Source organism: Diceros bicornis, chromosome 22 (assembly GCF_020826845.1).
Source record: "Diceros bicornis minor isolate mBicDic1 chromosome 22, mDicBic1.mat.cur, whole genome shotgun sequence".
Classification (NCBI taxonomy): Eukaryota; Metazoa; Chordata; class Mammalia; order Perissodactyla; family Rhinocerotidae; genus Diceros; species Diceros bicornis.
The window spans coordinates 17,530,740-17,557,825 of NC_080761.1; the positions used below are offsets into that span (position 1 = coordinate 17,530,740).

A 27,086-nucleotide genomic window follows, 5' to 3' on the forward strand; every position below is an offset into this window, starting at 1 on the left:
CCACTACTGAGTATTTATCCAAAGAACTTGAAATCAACAATCCAAAGAGACTTATGCACCCCTATGTTCATTGCAGCATTATTCACTATAGCCAAGAAGTGGAAGTAACCCAAGTGTCCATCGACTGATGACTGGATAAAGACGTGGTACATATATACAATGGAATACTACTCAGCCATAAAAAAGACAAAATCGTCCCATTTGCAACAACATGGATGGACCCTGAGTGTATTATGTTAAGCAAAATAAGCCAGACAGAGAAAGACAAACACCCTATGATTTCACTCATATGTGGAAGATAAACTAACAGAAGGACAGAGAGAACAGTTTGGCAGTTACTAGGGGGAAAGAGGTTGGGAAGTGAGCACAAGAGGGTGAAGGGGTGCATTTATATGGTGACTGACAAATAATAATGTACAACTGAAATTTCACAATGTTATAAACTATTATGACCTCAATAAAAAAAAATTAATGACACAATAGCGAAAACTGAAAAGCTCTAAAGAAGCATTGGAAAATAAAGTTGAGGAAAACTCTCTGGGAATTAAGCAAACAGGCAAACCAATTGATGGAAAATCAGAGAAAAAATACAGTAATTTAGAGAACCAGAAAAGGAGATCCACCATCTGAATAATAGGACAACCAGAAAGAAAAAACAGAAAAAAATGGAAGGAAGTCATCAATTAAATAATTCAAGGCTATTTCTCAAAATGAAAGAATGATTTTCAGATTGAAAAGACCGTTGGAATACCAGCAAAATGGATGAAAACAGACCAAAACCAAGATGCATTTATTAATCATGAAATGTTAGAGCACTGGGAAAAAGAATATCACATAGCTTTCCAGAGAGGGTGAAAATAAGCCACATAAAAAGGATTCAGAAGCAGAATGTTTTCATACTTCATAAGAACCAATCACAGAAGCCAGATGATAATAGAGCAATACCTCCAAAGTGCTGAAGGAAATTGAATTCCAGATGAGAATTCCTAGAACCAGATGAACTGTTAAGTAAATTATGGGGAAAATAAAAATATTTTACATTTTAAGATAGGCAAGGTCTCAAAATATTTACCTTTATGCACCCTTTCTCAGGAAGCTACTGGAGGATGTACTCCATCAAAAGTAAAGTATAAACTAAGAGGAAAACATAAGAATCAAAAAGGGTATCATAACATAAGAAGGAAGAAAAGGAAATACCAGGCTGCTAGTAAAGGAACATCCTAGGCTGTGTAACGGGCCAAGAGACAACCCACAGTAGGCATGAGCAGGCCCTAAGAGAGAGATCTTCAAGAAGATGAAACTGATGAAATAACTGATGGGAATAAACATATTGAAAACTGATTTAAACAACTGGCAGAGTCTGGGGGTGAATTTGTAATAACTACATTGAAAACAAAGCAAATGAAGGGGGCCGGGGAGATAATTATTGACTCCAAAGAAATCAGAGTCATGCAATGATTAAAAAATGCAATCACAGTATACTATAGATTATTATGTACATAGCAATCATAGTGTACTCCGTAGCTTAGCTCTGAAGAACATCAATCTTAACAACGTAAACACTATGTTTTCTAATTGAGATTCAATAAAACTCTATTAGGAGCACAGAGCAATGGGAAAGATGGGTGTGGAAAGAAAGGCTTTGTGCGCATTGCCCGACATCACATAACTGGCCATGGGGGATGTCTTGAATTACATTGTTGCTCCAAGCTAAAGGTCTCTTCCTAATTTTATTCCACCACCAAACGCTCTTGTCTTCAAACAGCTCAAAATGGTAAAGATCAAATCGAAAAAATAAAGTGGAGATAAACTCAGTGCAGGACTGTTCTCACAGGGATAAACAGATGAGAAGATACGTGTAAGAGAAGTCCAAAAACCACTGATTATTAATCTAGATTTCAGCCTGGAATAAGTAAGAAACATTAGAAAACCTTATGACATAAAAAATAAGAGCTATAGTGGCATTTCAAAATTAAAATCTACTAGATATAACTACCATACACCTCTGTATTTTAAAATGAACCAATTCTAAAAGATGATATTCGTCCCAATCATACACTTACTAGTTTAAGTTAATTTAGAAAAATATCACTATATAGAGAAGAAAATGGAAAAAATATTTAAAGAAATGAGTTAAATGTGGCTCAGGCTATATTTTCCTTAATTCCTTTTTTAATAATAAAAAGAAAGGCAAAGTAGCAAGAGGGAAGCAGAAGGGAGATATATTTATTTTATTATAAATCAACATGACATAACATATTCAGAACTTGAAGTAGGATTTAACTATTTATGTGACTATACACATACATATGCACCTACCTCTAAGAACAATCAGGATTTTCCTGGTCAGCCTCTAATTACACCCAAGACTTCTAGACAAGTAGAGAGGAAAGAAGGGCTCTGCACTGGTTAGCTTAGCTAACCTTTGTTAAGGCTAAAGCTGGCAGATATAACTGTCAACTGCAATAAAGAAAGGGATAGAGGGCTGGCCCCGTGGCTTAGCGGTTAAGTGCACGCACTCCGCTGCTGGCGGCCCGGGTTCGCATCCCGGGTTCACACCGACGCACCGCTTCTCCGGCCATGCTGAGGCCGCGTCCCACATACAGCAACTAGAAGGATGTGCAACTACGACATACAACTATCTACTGGGGCTTTGAGGGGAAAAATAAACAAATAAATAAAATTAATTAAAAAAAAATAAATTGCTATTAAAAAAAAAAAAAAAAAAGAAAGGGATAGAATTTTAAAAGGTAAACTCTTCTTCTCAACAATTTCCGCTAAAGTAATTTTGATTTAAGTCCAAACAAACCTATTACAGATAATAACTCTACCTATTGCCTACTGTACCATTTTTTATAGTGGAAATACTCTTTCTTAAAAAGATACATGCACACACACACACACATACACACAAGTATATGCACACATCTGTGTGTCTGCACAGCTGTGCATAAACAAAGAGCTGGATGGATAAATCAAGATCCACAACCTATTGCCCTTCTGCAGCAGGAAGCATGGTCTGAGTTAGTTCCGTTGGCCTCTCGTCCCACTGAATGCTCCCCTGGGGCTCAATTTCACCATCTCTCCAAGGACTCTTGTTCTGTGGCCCAGAGGCTGCAGTGACCAGAGCAAAATACCCACTACTGTGATTGCTGCCAAAGCCACGCAAGTATCTCAGAGGATCGTGACTCAAGGGAGGATGCCCAAACGCCTCCTGAAACAGGCCAAGGGAAGGAGCAGGAAGCAGATAAGATCCCAAGTGATTCCTTGCCATTCAGTGTGGAGTTCTTTCTGCCATCTGTGCCTCTGTGGCCTCACCTCGCCTGGGGGTACCTGGTCTCTGCCCCCACCCACAGGCCTGCCTGTCAGGAGGGTGGCCTCTGCTGCCTGGCTGCTGTCTGTAACTCAGTGCAGGGAGGGGCCTCGCTTTTCTGAGGTTTCACATTGAAACAAACTCCAGAGACCCCAACCATGCCTGCCCCACCAGACTGGCCAAAGAAAGCTCTTGGGGTCCCCATAATTAGCACCATGATTAAAAACACGAAGGTCCACGGTTTAGGCTGTTGTCTCCCAGAAATCATCCCAGAGTTTTCTTGGGCTCCAGCCACAGAAACATAGGCAATAGGGGACCTTTTATGACCAGCACTGGACCACACTGCCTATGTTCCCTTCGGAAAGGGGGCTTTCTACATGAAATAAGATACTACAACTAAAGCCAGATGGTGTGATGAAGGCAGAGGAGGGCCAAAACCAAGTCTCCCTTCTTCAGACCCCACATCCCAGAGCCAGGCACAGAATGTGGCACAGAGAACCACTCGATTATGTTTGTTGAATGAATAAAGTCTCTTTCAAGGGAAGCTCATGTTTCTCTGCTAAAAATTTAACATCTATCCTCTCTCCCTTTTGAATGTCAGAGTTCTGTTTCTAGTTCTCTACACTTGCAGCAAGGACTAGCCTATTTAGACAGTATATCTAAAAGTAGGATCTGTTTAAAGATGAAATGATAATAAGTGATTTTTTAAAAAGCCCAAACCCCTCAAATACAAAGAATATAATTGAAGAAACGGCATAAAATTTTGAAAGCTAGAGGAGGTGAATGGTAACTGACTTGGCAATCTCAGAAAGGTGAATCCTAAAGCAGCCAGTGAGGGAAGCTGAGAGACAACCCAATTTACAGCACAACTTCCACACCCTCCCCACAACACTCACCCCCCTTCCTCCAAGTGCTCTGGAACAGGCAGCACAATTCCTCTGGAAGCAGTGGTGACACGGAGTTAAAAACTAAGGACTGGTCGAAAATCTATTTAAGAAGCAGTTAAGATTCCCAGGTCCCTCCCCCTATCCATCATAACCCAGTAAATACCCTTCTAGGCCCCAGCAGAAGACTCTGGAAAATCTAAAACGCAGGGTATCTGACCTGGAGGGCAGAAGGCACAGTTGAGGGCAGGGACCTGAAATAGTAAATTAAATCAAACTTCCCTGTTTCCAGAATATTGGCAGGCAGCATATACCTTCCACACCCAGGCCTCCAAGAATAGAGAAGTACCAGGAAAAGCTCGTGACCCAGAAGAGATCAACACAAACGGAAAAAACTGGGGAGGGTATCAGTTAACTCTTTCTATATAATCAACCACAATCCTTAGTGACTTAAAACAACAATAACTTGTTATTTCTCACCACTTTTAGAGTTGCTTGGGCAGTTCTTCTGGTTTCACCTAGGCAGCTGCATTCAGATGGAGGACTGCCTGGGTTGGTGGGTTCAATATGGCTCATTCACATCTGCACATGGTACTGGTGTCAGCTGGGGTGCCTCTCATCCTGCAGTAGCTAGACCACCTTCCTTACACTGCAGACAGAGCAGTGTGCCAAGAGAACAAACACAGTAGCTCCAAAGCCTTGTAATGCCTAAGCTCTAGAAAATGCACAATATCACTTCTGTCATATGCTATTAGTCAGAAGAAGTCACCAGGCCAGCCACAATTAAGCAGGAATAAGGTTCTACCTCTGGATGGTAAGAGACGTAAAATCATATTGCAAAGGGACATGTATACTGTGATGGAAGAATTTGTACCTATTAAATATTCTACCACATGGAGAAATTAAGATCAGCAAAGAGATAAAAATTTCAACAACAACAACAACAACAAAATCTTAGTATTACTAACTACAGAGACATAAGAGAAACTATTGCAGCCATGGAACAGGAACAAGAGGCTATGAAAAAGGAACAGAAAACAAAAATGAGCTTTTAGACATCAAAAATGATAGCTGAAATGAAAAATTCAATTGAAGAATTAGAAATTAATGTTGAAGAAAGCTCCAAGAAAGTAGAGCAAAAAGACAAACAAATGGAAAAATAGGAAAATTAGAGGATTAACAAAGGAGAGCCAATATTCAAATAACAAGTGTTCCACAGAGAAAGAAGAAAACGAAGGGGAGAAATTCAGCAAAGAAAGAATTGATGGAAAGGAAGGACAAAGGTTCTATCAGATTGAAAGTATCCTACTGGTGCCCAGCACAATAGATTAAAAACAGTCCTTTTTAAGGAAATATCTTGTGAAATTTCAGAACCCTGGGAAAAAGAAGATTCTACAAGCTTCCAGAGAAGTAATGTTAATAAATCCAAAGGATCAAGAATTTAAAATGGCAGTGAACTTCTTAGCAGCAACACTGAAAGCTACAATAAAATAGCTTAATAAAATAGAATGAAATTTAACACCTACCTTCTCTCCCTCTTGAATGCCAGAGTTCAAAATTCCAATGGAAAACTGTTTCAACCTAGAATTCTAAATAACCAGCCAGACTACTGGTCAAAGGTGATGTAGAATAAAGGCATTCTCATACATGCAGAGTCACAGGCACCTTCTCTCAGCAGGCTACTGCAGGAAGCACGCCACCAACAGATGAAGTACACCAGGAACTCTAAAAGCAATAACACCGCCATTTTGGAGTGCTTAATATGCTCTAGGAGCTCTTCTAAGTGATTTAGCTAAATAACTCACAGAATCTTCATCACAACCCTACACAGAAGGTACTATCTTCTAGACGAGGAAATTGAGGCATAAAGAGGTTCAATAACTACCAAGGTCACATAGCTAGTAAGTAGAAGAGCCAACATTCAAACCTACACAACCTGGCCCCAAGTTTGTGCTATGCTGTCGATCAAAAAAAAGACAGAGGGCCCAGGAATCACAGCCCCAATAGAAAGAGAGGCAACAGAAATCACCAGGATTATGAAGAAGAGAGATCTCGGGATATGTAGGAGTCCTAGGAAGAAACCAGTCAACTGAAATCAAGTCAAATGGCCATAGAAGACACTTTAAGACAAAACTGAGAGAACTCTTGCTGCAAATAAATGTATTTTGAAGAAATTTTTTTTTTTTGGTAAGGATGATTAGCCCTGAGCTAACATTCATTGCCAATCCTCCTCTTTTTGCTGAGGAAGATTGGCCCTGGGCTAACATCTATGCCCATGTTCCTCTACTTTATATGTGGGACGCCTGCCACAGCATGGCTTGACAAGCAGTGCGTCAGTCTGTGCCTGGGATCCGAACCCGCAAACCCCAGGCAGACAAAGTGGAGTGTGCAAATCTAACCACTACGCCACCGGGCTGGCCCCTTGTAGAGATTTTGACAACTAAGGTAGAGTTCAGAGTTGAATAAGTAAAATGTACATGGTAAACCAAAACATGAAAATAAGACATTTTCTCTCAAGAAAACAAAATGTACAAGAAACCATGGTATGTTAATATAGCTCACCTTATACACAGTCATAATAATATAAACATTGAGTTGTGGTCTAACAAAAATTATAATATTCAGAGGATCTCAAAACTATTTTCATAGTAATACTAAGACATCATTCACCCTTTTCACTCCTGCTTTCTTACAAGTATACAGTGCAGTTTTCCAGAGGCTACATCATGTGTGATTTCTCAACAGAATGAGTGTAGAAGTATTTTCTGTTTTCTATTAAGCTAAACATTAAAGAGATTTGCAAAAATATAAAATGCTGCTACTCTTCTCATTAATTTTTATGAAAGGGTTTTTGATAAAAAATATTACTTATGTTAATATATAAAGGTCTTATTGTTATTTTCACAAATATTTAATTTTTTTTCTCAGTTTTAGTTTCTAATAGGATAAGTACTGATAAGCATACAGCACATAAACAAAGCTCTTTCTGATCTTCAATAATTTTTAAGACTGCAAAGGGTGTTGAAAGCAAAGTTTTCAGAACCATTGATTGGGGAAATGGGAAACAGCTGGGGAGTGAGTAGGGGAGGGTTTGGAGATAAAAGAGAACTAACTCAGGGTGGGCCCAGTGGCGCAAGTGGTTAAGTGCGTGCACTCCGCTGCGGCAGCCTGGGGTTCACCGGTTCGGATCCTGGGTGCACACCGACGCACAGCTTGACAGGCCATGCTGTGGTGGCGTCCCATATAAAGTAGAGGAAGATGGGCACGGATGTTAGCCCAGGGCCAGTCTTCCTCAGCAAAAAAGAGGAGGATTGGCATTGGATGTTAGCTCACGTCTGGTCCTCCTCACAAAAAAAAACAAAACAAAGAGAACTAACTCCTCTTTAATAGTAGCAAGTCAATAGGAAGAATCTAAAACTGAAAAATCTAGAAACAGTATAAGCATATTATTTACAGACATGGAAATACATGTTCAAAGAAATCTGTAGAAAGTTGAAAATGGTTACCTACATAGGGTTACGCTGGGGGCCGGCCCCGTGGCATAGCAGTTAAGTGTGTGCGCTGTGCTGCTGGCAGCCCGGGTTCGAATCCCAGGTGCGCACTGACACACCGCTTGTCAGGCCATGCTGTGGCGGCGTGCCACATAAAGTAGAGGAAGACAGGCACAGATGTTAGCTCAGGGCCAGTCTTCCTCAGCAAAAACAGAAGGATTGGCATGGATGTTAGCTCAGGGCTGATCTTCCTCAAAAAAAATAAAAGAAAAGGGTTACGCTGTCCAACATGGTAGCTGCTAGTCACATGCGGCAACTGAGCACTTGAAATGTAACTAGCCTGACAGATGAAATAAATTTTTGTGTGTTTATTCTAACTAATTAAAATTAAAGTTTAAAATTGAAGCAATGTAAAATGTCTTTCCATTAAACACGACTTTATTCTTTTGGTAGGACTCCTTCTCACTTTGATGGCTGCATTGTGTAAGATACTACTGTTGTATTATAACACATGTACTGGACACAGGCGTCATTCTAATACCTCATTAGTAACTTTTTATATTGCTTACCTATTAAAATGATAAAATTTTGGATATACTGGGTTAAATATAATATATAAATATAATATTAAAATTAATTTTATGTTTCTTTTTGCTTTTTTTTAATGCAGCCAAATTACGTGCAGCTCACATCATATTTCTATTGGACAATGGGGTTCTAGAGAGTCGGAAGTTCTGGGGTCCACTGGGAGAAGAGTGCAGTTTTTTATAACTACAACTCTTTGTTGGGAGACAATTCTCCATGGGTCCCTCACATTTCTGCACATCTTTCGAGTGAGGCACTAATTGCCGTTTTTATTCTGGGCTATTTTTTCAAGGCTATTTGTAAAGCAAACTGCCTTGAAAGATAGAGATAGTGTTTTCCTCCCTAGCAAAGGGCAACGGTGCTTACTGCTGTTATAATAAAAATAACATTTCCTGGAGCAAAGGGAAGGCATGCATAAGGGTTCCCTCTCCTGTAATGCAAGCCCCTGCCTCTGCAGGTTTCACCTGGCTCTGTCTGCATTGCCCTGTGGGAACTGAGGCTCGGGAACCTACATGAAATATGCTGGAACTCTGCTACTGCCATTGCTATAGGCAATAATCTGCCGTTTGTCTCTGGCCAGAAGTCTTGTGTCTTCTGCCAGGATCCATAAAAACTGTGACAGATTTGTTAGCTTTCGAGTAGGATAAAATCTTAGCCCCTTCGTAGTTCTTGCCACTCTTGTGGAAATATCTGTTTTTTAAAACAACGTGCATTTAGAACTTTGATTAAAACAAAGTCTACATTTTTCTCAAGTCTTAAATGAAGCGATAAAATTAAGCGCTATAAAGATAGTTAATCAGTTTTCAAACATAACTAATAAAAACCAATATTCTAAAGCTTGCTAAGTAAATGGATACTAGAATTACCATTCTTCCATTTCTGCTTTCTTTTTACAGATTAACCATTTAATCCCATATTAAAGCATATTTAATAATCACATAAAATTTTAAAATACATAGAAAATATAATTAATGAAAGTTTCTCAATGACCTATTCCTAATTTTAAATTAGATGAAATTAAATAAAACTAAGTTTCATCTGTGTGGTCACCTACAAAAGAGAAAAGAAAGGTTCTCCATGCCTCAATTAATGGCATGAAAAGTTCTACAGAATTTTTTTTACTTACTCATTACACTACTTTGAGACAAAATGTCACAAATAAATAACTCTCACATTTTCATTCATTACTGGAAATAGTATTCATTTTTTTCTGCTCCCATTGCTTTTTCCCCAGAAGGCACAACTAGGGACACAAGCAGCTAACGGCCTGAGGAACCGAAACCTAACGTTGCTACCTACAGGCTTGGCAGGAACGATGAAATACACTCCAGTCCACGCCGCAGAATGGAAAGCTGCAAGTGCATCAAGAGGAAAAGAAGGGACCCAGGAAGGCTTCCTTGATTACGACTGACCTGAAGCTTGAAAGGTGGGTAGGATTTCGTTACCAGGAAATAGGACAGAAGTGCATTCCCTACCTTCTATGCATGCTTAGGAAGTGAAAGCACGAAGCAAAGGAAGCCTGAAAGGAAGAAGAGATTGTGATGTGTAACAAAAGCAGTTTTAAAAAGAAGAGGGGGGCCGGCCTGGTGGCGCAAGCAATTAAGTGCGTGCGTTCCACCACGGCAGCCCGGGTTCGCCGGCCCGGATCCCGGGCGTGCACCAAGGCACTGCTTGTCAAGCCATGCTGTGGCGGTATCCCATATAAAGTGGAGGAAGATGGGCACCGATGTTAGCACAGGGCCAGTCTACCTCAGCAAAAAAAAAAAAAAAAAAAAAAAAAAGAGGAGGATTGGCCGATGTTAGCTCAGGGCTGATCTTCCTCACAAAAAATAAAAAAAAAAGAAGAGGAAGGTGAGTAAGAGATAAGGCTGTTTGCCACTCATGTTCCATAACCGTCAAAGACCTCCTTCCCCATTCTATTATGACACCAAGTCTATTTCTTAATACGATGAACCACAATGAATAGATTTTTCAGCACATCTGTGGAAACCAGGGCAAGATTTCAGTAAAGAAATCATTAGAGTGATGATAAGCAGGGGACACACATATACATACACACACACACACACACACACACACACACACAACAAATGATTAAAATGCTCACTCTAAATAAAGAACCCCTCTGAGAAGCAGCCGGGAAGGCTGTAGAAAAGTTCTGCACAGAAGCAGCAATGGTGGGCCGGCCCCATGGCTTAGCGGTTAAGTGCACGCGCTCCGCTGCTGGCCGCCCGGGGTTCGGATCCCCGGCGCCCACGGCTTCTCCGGTCATGCTGGGGCCGCGTCCCACATACAGCAACTGGAAGGATGTGCAGCTATGACATACAACTATCTACTGGGGCTTTGGGGGGAAAAAATAAATAAATAAAATCTTTAAAAAAAAAAAAAAGAAGCAGCAATGGTGGTGGCCTGGCTCCGGAGCCAGCTCTGCCCTCCCCTGGGATAGCTCCTCATCCATAAAATGAGCTTTGCTCAGTACTAATAAAATAATGAATACGCTCGATCTCCAGAAAGGAGAGAAATTGGGAAGAACCAAGACACTGTTCTAGAAATTTCCTTTGCAAATATAAGGTAAACAGTAAGTACACAGAGACCACAGAGACTAGACTTGATTTGTTGTTTGATCTCTGAACACCTTCTGTTCCCTCTCCACTCCCTACACACACACACACATACACACACATTCTGAATGTCTGAGACTAAAGACTGAGACTTCATCTGGGTCTCTCTTTAAATACCCAATGAAAGCTTGAAAGGGTGAAAGAAGACCCAATAACTGGCCTAGGTTAGTCCTTTTCCCAGGAACCTAGACACACACATTAATGCAGTCAAAAAAGAAAGGTGAGGGATGGGATGAGGGCACCAGCAGGGCCAGACACGATGCATCAGAGTTTACATGTTGAGGGCCTCTCCTTCCCAGGACCACCTGTTTTCCCCATCAGGTCGTCTGTCATTTGACCATCTGTGCGGGGCCCATGGCTGAAGACACAGGGCTTGAAGACAGCGGCTCCAGCTCAGCACTAAGGTAAAAATGGAAACGAGGAAATGTAGGGATAGAGCTGTTCAATTCTATCAGGATTCTACGATTACATGCCCTTAAGATTTAATATTAATGTTTTCCACAGCAAAAAAAAGTCCCACTAATCCCACTACTATTAGTACCACTGTTGTCTCAAGATCTTTTTTTAAATTTTATTTATTTTTCCCCCGAAGCCCCAGTGGATAGTTGTATGTCATAGCTGCATATCCTTCTAGTTGCTGTATGTGGGACGCGGCCCCAGCATGGCCGGAGAAGCGGTGCGTCGGTGCGCGCCCGGGATCCGAACCCAGGCAGCCAGTAGAGGAGCGCACGCACTTAACCACTAAGCCACGGGGCCCGCCCTCAAGATCTTTTTTTTTTTTTTTGTGAGGAAGATCAGCCCTGAGCTAACATCCATGTTAATCCTCTTCTTTTTGCTGAGGAAGACTGCCTCTGAGCTAACATCTATTGGCAATGCTCCTCTTTTTTTTTTTTCCCCAAAGCCCCAGTAGATAGCTGTATGTCATAGTTGCACATCCTTCTAGTTGCTATACGTGGGACGCCGCCTCAGCATGGCCGGAGAAGCAGTGTGTCGGTGCGTGCCCAGGATCTGAACCCGGGCCGCCAGTAGCGCAGCGCACACACTTAACCACTAAGCCACGGGGCTGGCCCCTGTCTCAATATCTTTCATCCAACTTCTCTTTAAATTTAAAATTTAGTGCTAGAACTATATATGAATTCACCCATACAAGTTTTATAAAACTCCCTTGAAAGCCAAAAGAATGCCCATGATTGCACAGAAGTATCAGAATTAAGATATATTAGCACGTAGTTCAGAAAAGCAAATGATAAACAAAATGTAGGGTATACATATAATGGACTATTATTCAGTCTTAAAAAGGAATGAAATTCTGATACATACTACAACATGGATGAACCTGGGAGGCATCATACTAAGTGAAATAAACCAGTCACAAAAAAACACAAATACTGTGATTTCCCTTATACGAGGTACCTTGAGTAGTCGAATTCATAGAGCCAGAAAGCCTAAGAGAGGTTACCAGAGGCTGGGGGGAAAGGGAAAGGAGAAGTTTAATGGGTACAGTTTCTGTTTGGGATAATGAAAAGTTCTGGAAATAGATAGTGGGTGATGGCTGCACTACACTAGGAACATACTTAATGCCACTGAATTTCCCCTGACTCCATCAATGACACAGTTTTAACCTCAAGGGTTCTAATTATTTTTACCGCTTTGCTTTGATTTTAAAAAGATGCAGTTGGCTTATGACTTCGCTAGACACCTTCAGAGGAGGTGAGTAGAATTAAACGAAGAATGTTACAGAAGAGGCTTTTAAATTAAGACAGACGTTGAAGGAAATATACTAAGAAAGGACAGGGAGGCGTAACCCCAGCTTGTCAGAAAACAAAACAAAAAAAGAACTTTTTCAAACTTAGTGTCATGAAAATTTGGAGATAAAGAACAACGATCATCTGTCCAGCTCCTTCTCGAAGACCAGTGTGTTTCCTGCTGCCTCCGCGGCTTTAGTGTTTTCCTGGTTTCCTTCAAGTCTGAGTAACCACTAAACTCACTTTGAAATGGGAAAGCCTGTCCTCTAAGGCAGCAGAGTTCATCAGCAGAGGCTGACCTGGATGGACTTGAACAGAAATATATCTATTTATGCACACACCCCCAGAGACACAAAACAGATAGGTTTTTTTTGTTTTTTTAAAGACTCTTCAACCTCATTACCCCTGCAGGCCAAAAATAAGTATAAAAGACCTCATTGTTCACTTCAAAATTCCAGACTGAAGAGTAATAAACTTTTTTCTTTCTTCCCCCTCCTTTTTTTTTTTCTTTTTTACATCTAATACTAGGTAGTTTATAATACTGAATAGAGCACCATAGTTTTACGGAAACAAAATTTTAGATTTGAAAGGTGCTTTAAGTTCATTTAGTCTACTCAACTTTAAAGATGAGAAAGCGAAGGGGTAGAGGTTATGCAGTTGGCTAGGCCACACATCAAGAACAATTCTTTAGCAGAGACATCTTAACAATGGCCCTGGTTTCTGTCCCACCCGCTTGTCACACAGCCCATAGGTCCTGGGTTTTCAGAACAACCCCAATTTTAAATACTCTAAGCTTTAAACACTTCCTGGGACCCAGAAATTCTAATTCCATAATACTAGATTTCCTCCTGCTTTTAGAGAAAGTTCTAAAATTCCGGGTCATACCATGTCTAGATTTGCGGCTTGCCAAAAGTGATGGTCAGAGTCAATATTCTCAATTGATACGACAAAATGTAGGGCTAACCATTAGCAAGAATGAGAAGTGCTCTCTTTGCCTGATTTCCTTCAACATGTTAAAATCTAGCTCAATCTCTTGTCCCTTTCCTGAACCACAGTGATTGCCCCTTCATTGAAATCCAACATCATTCACTATCGGAAGCCACCGAGCAAACCGAAGTGTGAAGTCAAGCAGAAGTAAGTATAAATCCCAACTGTGCCACGTCCTCAGGTGTGGCTTCAGCACCCACCTGACTGCTCTGACCTTAGTTTCTTCATCTGAAAATAGGAGCTCACCATACCTTCCTCGTTTGGTTGGTGGTGATTAAAAACCCATAAAGCACCTGCACGGTGACTGGTCCGCAGCAGTCGCTCAATGAGCAGGAGTTGTCACCATCATCTCTCATTTCAGCACCTAATTCCACATAACCCAACTGGGTGAACTGACCCCTGCACGTGTTTGGTGAGCTCCTTGTAACCGGGGTCTGGTCTCAGGCTTCTTTCCCACCCACCTCTACTCACACTGCTCCCTGGGCCTAGCACAGGCCTATTCAACTGGTAAGGACTCAAATAATAAAAGCAAAACAAAGAAGTCCAAATATTTCAAAATCCACTACCTTCTCCTCCAAATAAGGTAGGGCAGAATCCTGGATGCTTTTTGTTAAATGTGCCTTCTAGCTCAGAGTCTTTTCCAGATAAGAAAACTAAAGTGCAGGACTTAAATGCTCCAAATTATAGTGTGTCAGGGAGTGTAACAGGAATTCAAGGCACTCGGTGTTGGGTTTTACAGAACATCTGCAAAGAATCCTAAAACGACTGGCCTCATCCTGGGTGGCTCTCCTCCTGTCTTCAGAACTGACCTCAGCTTTCTTGACCTTTCTGCACTTTGGTCTCCTCACCTGTGCACAGGAGCAGCTAGGTTCCATCAGGGGTCCCAGCTCCTGAATGATAAAGCAGTTTCTCAAAAGATGGGTGATGGGCAAGGACAGGGGACTGAGCACTGGCCGGGCTGAGTGTCAGGAGAGTGGAGGATGATGGGAAGTCCCATTGCAAGATGATACTAATCAGACTGTATTTCCAGTCTGAGAACTTAGCTTTTTCTCACATTGACATTTTTTGAAATTGATAGGCATTTGATGCACTGATACAGTACGTGTTCATTAGTATGGTGTGTTTCCTTTTTTTATTTCCTTACAAGCTGATATTGATGTTGCTTTTACAATCAAAGTTATCTCAGAATTAAGGAAACTGTTAACGTTAATAGTTTGCAAATACTTTGCCAAACATTTTACATACATTTTCTAACTCTCACAACAACCCTGTAAGTAGCTTCTTTTATTTTCACTTAACAGTTAAGGAAACTGAGGCTTTCGAGGCTTTGAAGATGGTCTTTTGCTCCAGGTGACCAGCAGAAAGGAGGTGAGCTGGGGCTCAACCAGGGCTGACTCCAGAGGGCAGAGGGAGCAGAGCAGCCTCACTCTCTGGCCCAGAACAACACCAGGTCCAATTATTAACAGCTTCAAATTATACCTCACCTACCTCCTCACCTTCCAAGGGGCCCCAGAACCTTCCAAATCTGCCTGCAGGTATAAACATGACAAACTCTCCTCCTGAAGGTTTCAGCCCTAAGACACATCAGAGCAGCCTCTTCAACCCTCAGAGATCCATTTCTGATCTGAACTCTCAACGTTCCCTCTAAGCAGCTTCATAAATTTGAGTGGCAAACTTTATCATTTTCATTTTATCTAAATTACATGTAGATCTATTTGTTGAAATTGCAATTATTGATTGCCAAAGCCAAGAATGAAGGAATTCTCTATGTAATGACACAGAAAAAGGGTTTTGAGATGAAACGGCAGCCAGAGATGAGCTGCACTTCAGTCTACACAGAGGAAACCCAGTAAAAAACAAGCCTCCAAATACACTGCAAATGTGCACTGGGAAAATCTGAGAAGTGCATCCAAAACTCTTCAGTGACTGTTTGTGTGTGTGTGTGTGTGTGTGAGGAAGATCAGCCCTGAGCTAACATCCATGCCAATCCTCCTCTTTTTGCTGAGGAAAACTGGCCCTGAGCTAACATCCATGCCTATCTTCCTCCACTTTATGTGGGACGCCACCACAGCATGGCCTGACAAGCAGTGCATCGGTGTGCGCCAGGGATCCAAACCTGGGCTGCCAGCAACGGAGCGCGTGCTTCAGTGACTGTTTTTTGTTTGCGGGGGAGGGGTATTTATTCTAACACTGTTGAGATGTTTGAATTTTTGATTTTCAGGATTTTTTTTTAATTGAAAATTGGGATAAAATAGCCCCAATCCTCCAACATAAGGTCCAGTTAAATATGTTTGCACAGCATTATAGTAAAGATAGTTTCCAAATGAGCAAAAAGCCACTCACAGTCCCAGTCCCGTTACACCTCATTTTCATGTTCCCTCCCAATGCCTGTCTGCGGACACCGACAACTGACATCTGTGCTCAGGTGTACTCGCAGCTGGGATTCTGTTTTCTATTCTGCTTTCTATTCTGCTTTTCTTCACTTAATGGACAAAGAGTCTTCACTGTTTTTGCCACAGTTAGTTTGTGCCTCGTGGTTAGACACTAAGGGTATTTCCAAATTATATTGTAATAAACGTGAGCTATGAACACTTTTGAATATACTCGTAGCTTTGTCTTCTCCTGGCTTTTTCAAGGATTTCCTTGGAATTCCCAGGAGTAGGATTCTTGGATCAAAACTTATAAATTTCTATGGCTCTTGATTGCCTTCCAAATGGACTACACTTATACTGCTACCAGTAATATCTGAGTACCATTTTCTCCACATTTCCTATATAATTATCTTTATTATGTACTACAGAGTCCTATACTGTATAATTATTTTTGTCAATATTGCAACAGTATAATGGCATATCACTGTGGTTTCATGTTGTATTTCTTTGATTACTAGTGGCTCAATATTTTCTCTTGAGTATGTTTACAAGTGAGAGGAAGGAGAGTTTGGAAGCAATGATTCCAGCTCTCAAGCCAGACTGCCCAGCTCAAAAACTGGGCACCATCATCCACCAACCCAGACTCCAGTAGGCCCTTAACCTCTCCAAGCCTCAGCTTCTTCACTGGTAAAGAAAAATAAAATAAATTTTAAGCGATTTATTTGACACATGAGCCCTTAATGAACTTGAGCAATTTATTCATTTTTATCGTTTAGATTTTCTCTTGTCTGGACTTTATTCAAATCTTTAATTCATGTCTAAAGGTAACTTTTTCAGAACCCCAAAATGAGAAAACTGTATATCAAGTTTACTAACAAATACCTGAATACACTCAGTTTAATTCCACTCTGAGCATCCATTACACAAAACAGAATCCTAGGTTCTGGGGGAAAAACACAATCATAAATAATGCATCTCCCTGATCTCAAGGATTCACACAATGGTTATTTGCTGAGCCTTCTGGGGGAAATTATATGTTGGTCAATATAGCTAAAAACTATTTTGGGAACAATGTATTCATTGCCGAGCTGAAAGGAACTCTGCAGAGCATCTAGTTCTGCTAGAAACACCAGCTCTGGGAGCAGTCACTGGGTGGTGGGGGTGGGGGTGGATTCTGTGGTCCAGTAAATTAAGAGAAATGTGGTTATAAAGAAAGTTAGACAAGGCGCCAGCCCAGTGGCACAAGCGGTTAAGTGCGCGCCCTCTGCTGCAGCAGCCCGGGGTCCGCCGGTTCGGATCCCAGGCGCGCACCGCTTGTTAAGCCATGCTGCGGCGGCGTCCCATATAAAGTGGAGGAAGAGGGGCATGGATGTTAGCCCAGGGCCAGTCTTCCTCAGCATAAAAGAGGAGGATTGGCATTGGACGTTAGTTCAGGGCTGATCTTCCTCACAAGAAAAAGAAAGTTAGACAAGACTCTGTACTCATGGGCTTCTTATTTCTTAGCCTTTAAGACAGTAATGCTCCCTGTGACTATTTAAAGACAGGGACAGATATCACCATTTCTCAAACTTATCTGACCAAGAAAAGTTTTTAGAGGAGCATATTACCAGACCATAAGGAAAAACTCCATCTAGTCCCAAGTCCCACTCTCCTCTCTAACTCACGAGGAAGCCGGGCCAGGGGCACAAGGGACTTTTCTAAGGGTCAACAACGGTGGAAGGCTGAGGCCAACCAGAGCCTGGAACTTCACCCTTGGGAACGTGTCTTTTCACACTCTACTGCACTGCCCAACTCAATCCTTTTTTGGGGGGGAGGGAAGGTAGGGAGGGACAGGACAGGCCATACACAGAACTCCAGATGGGAAATCTGACTTTCCTTTGTGGTCAGTTTCCATCAAACATTGCTTCCCTTGTTTCCATTCCCTCTTTCGATACAGATTCAAATTTCATAACCAAAAAAAGGAAAAAAAAAAATCCCTGTATGAGTCAAACAAGAAATCTAGTCTATTTTTTTCTATTTACTTTATTTTTAACACCTCACTCTACCTCAAAAATGGTATTACTGAGCATGATCACTCTACCCTGAAAGGCTGACTTGCACCATGTGTCAAAATCACATCCACCATCAAACACTGGCCCCTTTCCTAATGGGTCCGGTTCAGCAGAGGACAATCCTCAACGTGGTCAGAAACATCTGTGGATACCGAAACAAGGTGTTTACTTTGAAGGCACTCATTTTGATTTGCATGTTTTTTAAAATCCTGAATTTTTACAGCCCTGTCTCCTATTTTCAGGGAACTCACAAGTTCTCTGATAAAGGCAATCAAGACAACATTGCTGGGTTGTCTATAATGTACTTTTTAAATACCTCCGCAAAGCCAATAAGATACAAACGTGTAGTTTTCACCTATTGCCCCGGGCTGGGAGGTTAGAGCTCCAAACAGGAGCACATTCCTGGGCCCCACACCCAGAGGCAGAAGCTACAGGTACTTCAGGCATTTTCATTGCAAACCAGAGGTTTTGTTCAGCAGCAGGAGTGTTACAACTGCGTCTTCCTAGCAGAAGTTAATGACTGATTAGCATAATAACAGATGTGAGAAGAGTGAAGGAAGGAGATCAGGGTGCTCCATCCACGTGAACGGATTAGGGATATTCTAGAAGCTAGTCCTGCACTTACATCAAAAGGACAAACAAGTCTGGCAAGCACCACAGCCTGAGATGGTGCCTTAGGCACATTCCTGGACCCAGCTGCTGATTTCAGAAAATTCCTGATTACCTGACTCCAAGTCGATAGTCAGCTGAATCCTGCAGCTAGAATGCTGACATGCGTGCCTTACGTGAACCTTCCGTAGGAGATGCAGTCAGAGCCCCCAACAGGGCAGAGCTGACTTGAGACTTGCTTTTTAACCTTCACCTTCACCTGCCCAGAGACCTGTACCCTCACCAGTCTCTGTTTACCAAAGAGACCCAGACTGGCTTAGATGGGTTCTCAGACAACAGTCCTGACGAGGCTGGTGGACGAAAGGAGAAACCACATGGCCTATGTTTAAATGACTTAAAGCATTTACCTGGCCAGGAGCAAAGGGCTGACCATGAGATTTCTAGAAGTTCCACATTTGTTTGGTTTTTTTTTTTTTTTTTACTCAGTTGTTTTTTTATTTAATTAAAAAAATTGGAAAATGCAATTGTGTTATACAGAATTTTACACTACTTTGTTCCCCCTTTCATTTACTATATCATGGACATAGTCAACATCTCTTTAGATAGATCTAACCCAGTTTTTAAACAATCTCATAGATTTCTAATGTATGAATATCATGATTAATTTCTATTCCTTTCCATAATTTAAAAAATAATATAGCAGGCCAATATTTTTAAACAGGTTTGAATGCAATTCCGGTCAGACACAGGGGATGAATTTGATGAGTCCATCAGTTACCAAGAGACTAAACAATCTTATGCGGTAGTACATGATATGGTCTACCTGGTAGATTTGATACTTTAGAACCTAAAGTGACTTTAGAATACAAAAATAAAGGAAATTAAAAGAAGATAAACAGTTTCCTTTGTTAATATTTTTGAAATGTTTGGTTTTTTTAAAGTATTTAAAGTGGCTTATTTAAAGGAAGTTTAATGTACACATTTCAAGGGAAACAAGACACGCACACACACACAGTGTTCATTACTTTTCAGAGTTTGAGCACTTATTTTTGCTCTATAGCAATTTTATTTTCCACTGAATGAACTACAGGAGCACATTAAGGGGAAAAGGCAGTTTTAGATGAAAGTTTACAAGGAAAGCAAGTTCATATACGTGTATGCGTGTACAGAGAGAGAAAGAGAGCACTCTTTTTTTTTTCTTTTGTGAAGAAGATCAGCCCTGAGCTAACATCTGATGCCAATCCTCCTCTTTTTGCTGAGGAAGACTGGCCCTGGGCTAACACCTGTGCCCATCTTCCTCCACCTTATATGGGACGCCGCCACAGCATGGCCTGACAAGCAGTGCATCAGTGTGCGCCTGGGATCTGAACCCCAGGCCGCCAGCAGCGGAGAGCGTGCACTTAACCACTACACCACGGGGCCGGCCCGGAAAGAGAGCACTTTGATTCAACTTATTTAATGATAAGCTTGCAAAATTTTTAGTACAAACACTAAGATTAAAAGCTTTGAGTAAGAATCCTCGATAAATGTATACTTCCTTAAAAATCATATGTAATACTGTACTAATAAATTATGTGCATTACAAAACAAAAAGATGGTGGAAAAAGGAAATAAAACCTATTTAATCACCTATAAAACTTCTTTTTTATTATTATTTTTTTCCCCAAAGCCCCAGTAGATAGTTGTATGTCATAGTTGCACATCCTTCTAGTTGCTGGATGCGGGACGCGGCCTCAGCATGGCCGGAGAAGCGGTGCGCCGGTGCGCGACCGGGATCCAAACCGGGGCCGCCAGCAGCGGAGCGCGTGCACTTAACCACTAAGCCACGAGCTCAGTGGAGTCTAACATCCCTTTTTAACGGCCGTCTGGGTGACAGGGACACAGTGGAGAAACAGCAGAGCACTCTTGGCTCTGCGATCTAAATCTTGATCCTTAGTTTTCAATCTATCCACCAATTACCCCAAGTTTTTTGGTGAAATTCAGCTGGTAACTTTCAATCAATTGTCCTTGCAAATTAGTCAGGAGATGTCACATTTCTACAAATTTAACAAATAGATTGAAAACTCATTGATATTCTTCACTTAAAAGATTTTAGTAGACAATTCTGTTTTCAAGGGTTTTTTTTGAGTATTGATAAGTTACAAAACTACCATATTTCTTTCTTTTTCTCCATTTTATTGAGGTCATAATGGTTTATAACATTGTGTAATTTCAGTTGCATATTACTTATCAGTTTCTATATAGACTGCATCGTGCTCACCACCAATAGTCTAATTTTTATCCATCATCATACATATGTGCCCCTTTACCCCTTTCGTCCATCTCCCAACCCCCTTCCCCTTTGGTAACCATTAATCTGTTCTCTTTATCCATAAAACGACCATATTTCTTGGCAACATGTTCACATTACAATGAAAACATTTTCAAACAGCTCTTTCCAAAGTGCCTCTCTGTAGCATGAATTTCTCTTGAAAAGTAGTCACTCTCCATCCCATTGTGAGAACTTCACATTTATCTTGGGTTGTCCCTTCTCTCCAAAGTATCTGTGACTACTGATAGGCACAGTAAAATTGGAAAAGGGCAGCAAATTTGGAAACCCTGTCTTTCTGTTAAGAAAGGTGCAGATACCTGTAAACATGACCACTCTTGGGTGCATGGCTACAAAAGATGGTCAAGTTCCCCCACTTTACAAAGGGCTGTAAAGCTTCTACCATCTGAAGCAGGGATTCTTTCTCACACCATGACATACATCCAGAAAGGCAATTGCTGGACTTCGGCTCACTCGGCTGAGGGGAGAGGGCTGAGAGACAAAAAAATATCTCAGACACCTGTGACCCAATCAGGAATGAGTCTAAGTGAACTAGTTGAGAGGTGCTCTGATTTAAAGCCTTTGTGTTTATAAAATTAAACAAGTCAGCGATACCTTGTACCTCTTAAATTGCAATACTTCACAATACGCTGGACAGCCATGTGAGCAGGGCCCCACCCGGGCAAGGCATCTCCGTCTCCTCCTCCACCTTAGGAAATCACACTCGTGTACAGAACACAGGACTGAGAAGGCACCACTGGCAGTACAGCCTTTAAACATCAATGTAGCTTGATTTCTTCCTTAAATGCTTATGAAATTATGAATATAAGGTCTTACACTTCCCTTCAACATCCCACAGGATTGTCATTCTCATCCTGCTCTGGATACCAATGTATTTGGGTCACAATGGTCTCAAGCTCATCTTCATCCCCATTTGGCGAATGCAGTAAACTCCAGGTAATGGGCTGGAGGCTCCATAGGGCAGAATGGCTTTACCTGGTCTCAGGGCCACCCCCTAGATGATTGTCTCTCACTCAAGCTGGGCATGGAACTACCAGGGAGCTTTCAAAGAATACCAATACCTGAGTCCCCTTACCAGAGATTTGATGGAATTGGTTTGGACTTTGACCTGAGCAGCAGGAATTTTAAAAACTCCTCAGGTGTTCCTAACGTACAGCCAACCCTGAGGACCTGGACATGTACCTTTGCGGTGAGGAGAGGTTTGAAAAGGCCCTTCCCCTCCAGGAGCCTCACCTCCCAGGGGTCTTGATGTCCATGAGAAGAGTAAGCTCTCAGTTGAGCATTACTGCCTTTAGCCACCAAGAGTAGGGGTCAAAGGTGAGAAGTAATTTGTAGAAAAGGTAGTGAGAGGCTCTTGCAGGTTTAAAGGGCTGAGCTGCTTTTACAACACTTCTGACACCAAATATGAAGGGTTTTTTCCTCCTGACACCAACCAATTCTGACACCAACTGGGTGTCCAACCATTCAATACGATTCTGTCACTAATGACCCAAAGTTAGCGCAGACCCCACAGATTAAGGGCTCAGTCCCACACGGTTGCCTCCACTTCAGATGCCAGCTGCAAATGAGGTGCCCAGGCCAACTACAAATTCGAGGGTTCCCACGACCCCCATTCAGGTTCGAAAATTTGCTAGCATGGCTAGGACTCCAGAAAACACTATACTTGCTAAGACTAGTTTGTTAGAAAAGCTACAACTAAAGAAGAGTGAAATAGAAGAGATACACAGGACAAGGTACAGGGGAAGGTGTGCAGAGCTGCCATGCCCTCTCGTGGCACACCACCCTCTCAGCACGTTGAAGTACTCATCAACCCAGAAGCTCTCCAAAGGGCACTGCTCAAGAGTTTTTATAACCCAGTCTCTAGGCACCACTCCCATTTCCCAGAGGTCAGTGGGTGAGGCTGAAAGTTCCAACCCTCTAATCACTTGGTCTTTCTGGTGACCAGCCCCATCCTGAAGCTACCTAGAGGCCCCCACACTTAAGTCACTTCATTAGCATAAACTCAGGTGTTGAATGGGGCTCCTTTATGAATAACAAAAGATGTTCCTATCACGCCCATCACTCAGGAAATTCCAAGGGTTTTAGAAGCTCTGTGTCAGGAACCAGAACCAGGGACAAAGACCGAATATATACTTCTATTATATCACAAGGGCCAAACCTAATGGCAATCGACGTCATTCATATTACCTTCCAAGGAGCCTACCACAATGTTTGGCACTAGAAAATGCTCGATCAATACTGGTTGATGAAATATCTGACTTCACACACAAACACACCAAACTCAGCAGATGGTTTTGCCTACTCCTTCAGAGAAAAGAGACGTCCTCGCAATTCTGGTGCCCAAATCTAAGGCATCCATCCTCTCGATACCTCTTTCCATCAAAGACTAATCCTTCCACCTGTGTTCTGGAATCCACCCTCGTTCGCCTTCTCTGAAACCTGGCCCTCTCATTTATTTCTCTCTCCCACATCTTTAGCCTCTCCCTCTCTACCAGAAACTTCCCAGCAGCATTAGAACACGTTCAAGCCTCTCCAATCTCAAGTGGAAAAAAAAAAGAAAAAGACAACCACAGACCCCAATCTCCTCCCTATCCTGCATGCATACTGGCTTCTCAATAGCCTGAACCAGCTTCTCCTCCTCTTCCAAACACAACGATCTTCCTCTCCAGGGCCAGCCCCTTTCTCTTCTCATCCTACACCCCTCTTTGGATCATCTTTTTTATATGCAATGATTATTCATATGCAACAGCTTGCAAACATGTATTTTCTCCCAGATCTCTTCCCTGACTTCCAGTTGCCCATTCTCGTCCCCACTTTGATGTCTCACGAGCAAAACACATCCAAATGGAACTATCTCCCCTCCCCTCCTCATGCCAACCCGCTCCTCCTCCAGTGTTACTCTAACACCATAAATGGTGTCACCATCCTATCCAGTTATTTATGCCAGAAACTTTTGAATCATCCTTGATACCTCCCTCTCCAGCAACTATATGCAAATAATCACCTCTTTCTTACTGATTTTAACTACGAACTCAGCCTCTCTCTCTGACATTGACTTCTCAGCATCACTGCACCATCCCTGGGTGACTGCAGAAGTCTTCTGCACCATTTGCCCACACTCCATGCTTCCCCTCCTCCGGGTGCCCACATATGTGCAAAGTGACAGGCCGAGGGGGCTGAAGCCTTTGGCCTGGCCTGGCTGAGACAAAGCAGTACAACTTTTCTAATTGGTCCACCTTGAAGAAAGTCTTTTTCTAGTTTGCACAAAGGCACCATAGATGCCAACAAGGCCTATCCTGCAAACCATTCTCCACACAGCAGCGACCATGATCATTTAAAAAACCCAAACCTAATCAATCATCTCATCTCCCATTTAAAACCCTTCGATGGGTTCCCACTACCTTCCCATTAAAGTCCAAAGTCCTGAAAAAGACCGAAGAGGCCTCATCCCAAGCCATATTCCTGCCTTGGTCTCAGTCCTTTCAGCCTGGAACTTCAGCCCCTAATACACCCGACTACTTCCCACTCATTTCCCAGGCCTCATTGTAAAGATCACTTTCTAGGGAGACCTACCCTGAGTAATCCCCTCCCCCAGGTTAGGTGCCCAGATTAAATGCTTGCCAGACATCCTGTGCTTTTCTGGAGAACTACTTACGACTGTGAGAGCCTGTGGACCATGCGCTTGTCTGTCCCCCTCCTCTAGCCACTGGACTAGATGCTTCATGGAGGCAGGGCCCCTCCATCCTGTTCACAGCTGTAGCCCCAGAGCTGACAACACTCAGTAAACAGTTGTTCAACGAATGCTGCCTGAAGAAACAGGCCACTCAGGTACCCAGGACCCTCACAAACAGTTTGGCTACCTCTTTAGCGAAATAAAAATTAATCCTGGGAGGTATTTCTTAGTAAATCTAGTGCACTGATTACCAAATACATATAGACTCCTTCTTGGAAATATCAGTATAATCAAGGAATCAGAAACTCCGGGTGCTTGGTGGCAGCAGTAACATCTCCTTCATTGGATTTGCATTTGTGATCACAATGCCTTTTGAGCGATGGACAGAGCTTTACCTGGGCAGCTTCCTGCGTGTGCAGCCTGTGCGGTCACACGGGGCCCTGGGCTTCGCTTAATGCTCAGCTGTCTGTCGCCATCATGAAATTCTTCACAATTTTTAAACAAGGGACCCCACAAATTAAGGGATCAGTCCTGAGTCTTATAAATCAGCTTGATTTCTGGAAAGGGCCCAATGGACAACTAATCCCTAGCTAAGGATGCATCTTTTATAACCAGGGCTGTTTTTTCAACCTCTCAAGCTTAACGTCTAAAAAACAGTTCTATTTTCAGGACATTTTTTCTTCTAATATGAGCTGTATCATATATTATGTAGTGTTCTTTTTCATAAAATTAAGATTTTTCAAACTACAGAAACACATGGTTATCTTAACTTATTGCTGTTAGGTTTTAATTTTTCCTAAAACTAAATTCTACTCTGAACATGATTTACACTGAGTCTCATTATTAAAATTTTTGCTTAGAGTTTTTGTTCAGGGTTCTAATATTAGGGATTCTATCAATTTTCCCAAATCAACAAGCACGGTCCATAGTCCATCACCTTAAAAACATTGAAAGACATCGAGTACACTAAAAGGAGAAAAATGAATTCCTTTTTAGCTTCCAACATTTTAAACTTTAGAAATTTAACAACTGCATCAAACACTTGAAATTTCTTTGGAGATAAAACCTGACAGGACACATGGACCATTCACAAACAACACTAGAGTAATCATCTTTATTACAAAATTACTTTAAAATATGAGATGTTTGTTTAAACTTTACAAATAGCTTCTCTAGTTGCTAGAAATTTAAAGCCAATTGTATTTAGTTTATAGTTTAGTTCAAAAATATCTAGAGTATTTTAAATATTGGCTCATCGTTTTTTCCTCAACTGGGTGACTTTGTCCCCCAGGGGACACGTGGCAATGTCTGGAGACATTTTTGGTTGTTGTAACTGGAGGGAGGGGACCACTGGCATCTAGGGGGTAGAGCCAGGGACACTGCTGCACATCTTACAATGCACAGGACAATCCCCACAACAGAAGATTATCTGGCCAAAAATGTCAGAAGTGCCAAAGCTGAGAAAGTCTGGTCTAAACATACATGGCATTGGCCACACATAGGCAACAAGGAAACATGACACCCCTAAGCCATGTTTCCATAGTCAAAGCCAACGTGGTGAAGAATACAGACAGACCCCAAGAGAAACACACCTATTTACATGAACAGGCATTTGGGAACTCCCTTTAAAGGCAGGGAGTTAGGGGGCCGGCCCAGTGGCTTAGCGGTTAAGTGCGCGGGCTCCGCTACCAGCGGCCCGGGTTCGGATCCCAGGCGCGCACCAATGCATCGCTTCTCTGGCCATGTTGAGGCCGCGTCCCATGTACAGCAACTAGAAGGATGAGCAACTGTGACATACAACTGTCTACTGGGGCTTTGGGGAGAAAAAGGAGGAGGACTGGCAATAGATGTTAGCCCAGGGCTGGTCTTCCTCAGCAAAAAGAGGAGGATTGGCATGGATGTTAGCTCAGGGCTGATCTTCCTCACAAAAAAAAATAAATAAAAATAAATAAATAAAAAAAATAAAGGCAGGGAGTTAGGCACTTAACATCCTGAGCTGGAACCATGAATATATTTTTCATTAGCATGAATATTAAAAATAGTGCCACGATTCCTTGGTTGGCCCATAAAAGACTCCTTTACTCAGTGCACCTGAAATAACGTACCCTTCATAGAAAACAGAAATTGAGAATCAGAAGAGATCATGTTCAATAGTATTAAGTTTGGTTTCCTGCCACCTCATTTCATGAAAAATGTACAATGTCTACATCATAGGTCAGAATTCTTCATTCACCTGAGAATGTAATCACCATGTATAGCAGTTTCTATGAGAAGCAAATTTGATTTAATTCCTTGTGTTAAAAACAAAACAAGCCAATATTTAAAATCAGGTTTTACATACTTAAAAAAAAATAAAGATTTTTCAGCTATTTTTGAGGGAACAAAAAAAGAAACTCCGGCCACACTGAGCCTGAATTCCTGCACGG

The 27,086-nt window shown here is 41.8% G+C and overlaps 1 protein-coding gene across 3 annotated transcripts in view; it reads right to left on the minus strand.

The window, feature by feature from the left end:
• GCNT1 (glucosaminyl (N-acetyl) transferase 1) overlaps positions 1-27,086 on the minus strand; it is a 47,365-nt gene that overhangs the window by 18,298 nt on the left and 1,981 nt on the right. The window contains exon 1 of one of the 3 annotated variants that reach the window (XM_058565624.1): positions 4,678-4,912. The exons of the other annotated variants lie outside the window; for them this stretch is intronic. The gene's annotated coding sequence lies outside the window, so the exon portion shown is untranslated. Of the gene's footprint in view, positions 1-4,677; positions 4,913-27,086 lie in introns of those variants that run through there. 3 annotated transcript variants of the gene reach the window in all.